Source organism: Phalaenopsis equestris, unplaced genomic scaffold (assembly GCF_001263595.1).
Source record: "Phalaenopsis equestris unplaced genomic scaffold, ASM126359v1 Scaffold000835, whole genome shotgun sequence".
Lineage (NCBI taxonomy): Eukaryota > Viridiplantae > Streptophyta > Magnoliopsida > Asparagales > Orchidaceae > Phalaenopsis > Phalaenopsis equestris.
The window spans coordinates 27,426-30,665 of NW_018165275.1; positions in this window are offsets into that span (position 1 = coordinate 27,426).

The window sequence follows — 3,240 nt, forward strand, 5'->3', positions numbered from 1 at the left end:
ACAAAACATTATAAACAGTCATATGATGATTATGAAGGCTTGCGAGCTACTCCTTTAAGCATGTCAATGGTTGAAATTGTCAACGACATCCAAGACAAGGAATATTTCAAGAAACTTGCACCGATGTGGCAAGAGGCTTTCTTCATAATGCAAGAACGTATTATAAGTATCACTTGGATCATGACCATAACATGTTAGAATGCAGGCACCTCTGAAATCTCATCGGGGAATTGATGAAGGCGGGAAAGCTAAGGAGTTCGTGGCCTAGGGACACTCGGGTCAAAGACATGGAAAAGGTCCAGCATTAGAGGCTCCATCAGGGTTTGTCCGGACGAATGTCGTTTATGTCATCGAGATAGTCCCGCTATTCTTGGAAGAACCAATGCCTCTTGACAGAGCTCTCAAAAGAAGACCAGGACGAACAAGTTTTGCAACCTTGCATCCACGCAAGGAAGAGGAAACTGTCCTCCGATCACGTTCATAGACGACGACCTCCCTCAATAGAGAAACCCCTACAACGAGGGCATGGTTGTTACAAAAATAATCACTAAATTCCAAGTTGAATACCCTATTAGAAATGGTCTCTATAAAAAATAAGATTCCTTCTGAAATCTTTGGTCACCTGATCATCCGAACCAACGACATCCATATGCTTTTCATCGTCAAAGACACGACTGTCCTCAAGCATAGAAGCTTCGTTTGAAGGCATCAAAGATGACCTGGTCACATGGAAGCTTCGTTTGAAGACATCAAAGCCTCGTAGTTGTCCAAATGAAGGTGAGAAGGATGAAAGAAAAAAACCGACTAACAGGTAGAGAGAAAAGAGACTAAAATTACATGAAGACACGACTGTCCTCAAGCAAAGCAGCTTCGTTTGAAGGCATCAAAGATGACCTGGTCAGATGGAACAATTCAAAGTGTTGGAGCGAGTATTGGTTAAGCCATCCAAATGAAGGTGAGAAGGATGAAAGAAAAAACCAACTAACAGGTAGAGAGAAAAGAGACTAAAATTACATGAAAAATCCAACCCTCCGCCCTTACATAGAGTGTGTTAGAGGAATTTGAAGCGTCGTGAGAGCCATATCTCGATTTTGAAAATTCAAGTCACATTAGTACTGATTTTGAGAGAAAATTTTACAACAATAAAATTTTTCAAAAAATAATAAATAATTTTATTCATATGAGAAATATTTTTTAAAGAGGTTGCTCGGTCGACTGAGACAAACCATCGTTGAAGCAACTTCTAATACAAAGCACTCCCTTAAACCTAAACCTATCTACATTATTAACTCGGGCCTAGATTTGTAGAAATGAACAGGTCGCTCGAACATCTGCTAGTTCCGCCCAAAGAGCCGCCAACTCCATCGAGTGCTCCTATCACAAAAACGTCAGTTCTTTCCGGAACTCCTTCATCTCTGTGTTCTGTTGCAAACCGACCAAAGGAGCTCAGTCTAACTCCAAGGGGCAGGCAAACGATGTAGGTGGCCTCTGTCGGTCGTCGGCTTCCATCTTGGAGACCGGTTGGGATGTCGACCTCTTTCCCCATGCTCAACATTTGAGCTGGAGTTTCCTCAGCCACTCCTTGAGTGAGGACTTGGGTTATGTTTTTTAATGGTGAATCAACGACCAAGACCGCCTCATATGCACCAACAAATAAATGATAGTAACATGAATGAAATTTTTCTAATAACCAACGATTGAATCTCGTCATACCAAGGAGTTGATTCATCTTCAACCACCAAAATAAGGGAAAGCTCTCACCAGAAAACGACGGGATGTCGCACTCTTCCTCCCACTGACCGATAGTAGTAATGTAGCCTCCCTTCCTCTGACAGTGGAGCCCAAGCACTTCCCAAAGAAGGTTTTTGGTCGTTTGATCGTGGGTCGCAAAAGGGGTACAATAACTTGTCTCCCTCTTTTTTGTCGAAGAAGTGTCAGCGAGCCAGACGACGGATCTTCCACCTGTTTCGTCTTGTAGGCAAGTTGCTTAACTCGTCTCTCACCCTCGGGTTGGCTCTCCTCTCCCAATCTTTGTTCCAACAATCCCAAAGGTTTTTATCAGTTTTTCCTCGGTAGGGCATCATCTACAGTTTTCTTATCCTCGTCGTGAAGGAACTTATGAAATTGACTGACTGAGAGACACACTGGAAACCAAGTGCAATAATAAAAGTGTCAATCACGCTTTATTTATAAAAGCCATGGTCATGAATATTCAGAGAGTGCAATTATTAAAGTGCTGGTTATGAAAAAAATGAATATATTTTTTTCTATTTAATTATCTTAATATTATCGTAATTATCACTTTCAAGAAGTGAAAGAATCAGGTAACTAAAATATGTACATCTGAAATACATCAGTACAAATATTGAGGAAATCCAACAAACTAAGAGACATAAAATTACGATTAGGAATTGGAGATGGCTCATAGAAGGAAGACCAAATGTCCAATCATAAGAAGATCAAAGACTTGATTGACCAAATACAGATCCTTTGAGTCCGGAGCTAAAACAAGTCAAACAAAGGTTGTTCAGGCCAAAAACCAAGATTTATCAAATCAAGAAAAAGTATATGCCCATCTCTCTGCCCAACATATCTAGTTGCCTCATAAGAGCTCTGAGACTCGTCAGAAGGCCAAACGTTTTACTACGAGGTACTGCACGAACACCCCAAATGACATTTTGTTAAGGGGCGAAGTATTTTTCAGATTATGGTGATTCACCTGTACCCCACATCCTAGTTTCATTATGAATTCGGGAGCTTCTCGTATAGGGGTCATAGTCGACACTGAACCAAAGCAACCGACCGGTTGACTCAAGCCAACCGAGCCAAGTCTGAACAACCAAAGATCAACAGGAGCCGATCGAGAACCCCCAAGTCAACATAAGCAGTCGAACGAACCTTGCCTACCTAAGGCCCGACAATCTTAGTCACCCTAGCGATGAAATAACCGAGTCATTGGCTATTTAATTACCGAAAATACCCTATCACACCTCCATTAAAATAGGGTTAAGCATGGAATTATGTATAATGTACCCCTCTCATAAACAAGGAATCATTTCTACAATAGTCTAAACATTCTGTATTTCTTGGGTATGATTCACAAAATAGATTCATATTCAACACATAAACACACAAACACACACACAAACACACACACAAACACACACACAAACACACACACAAACACACACACAAACACACACACAAACACACACACAAACACACACACAAACACACACA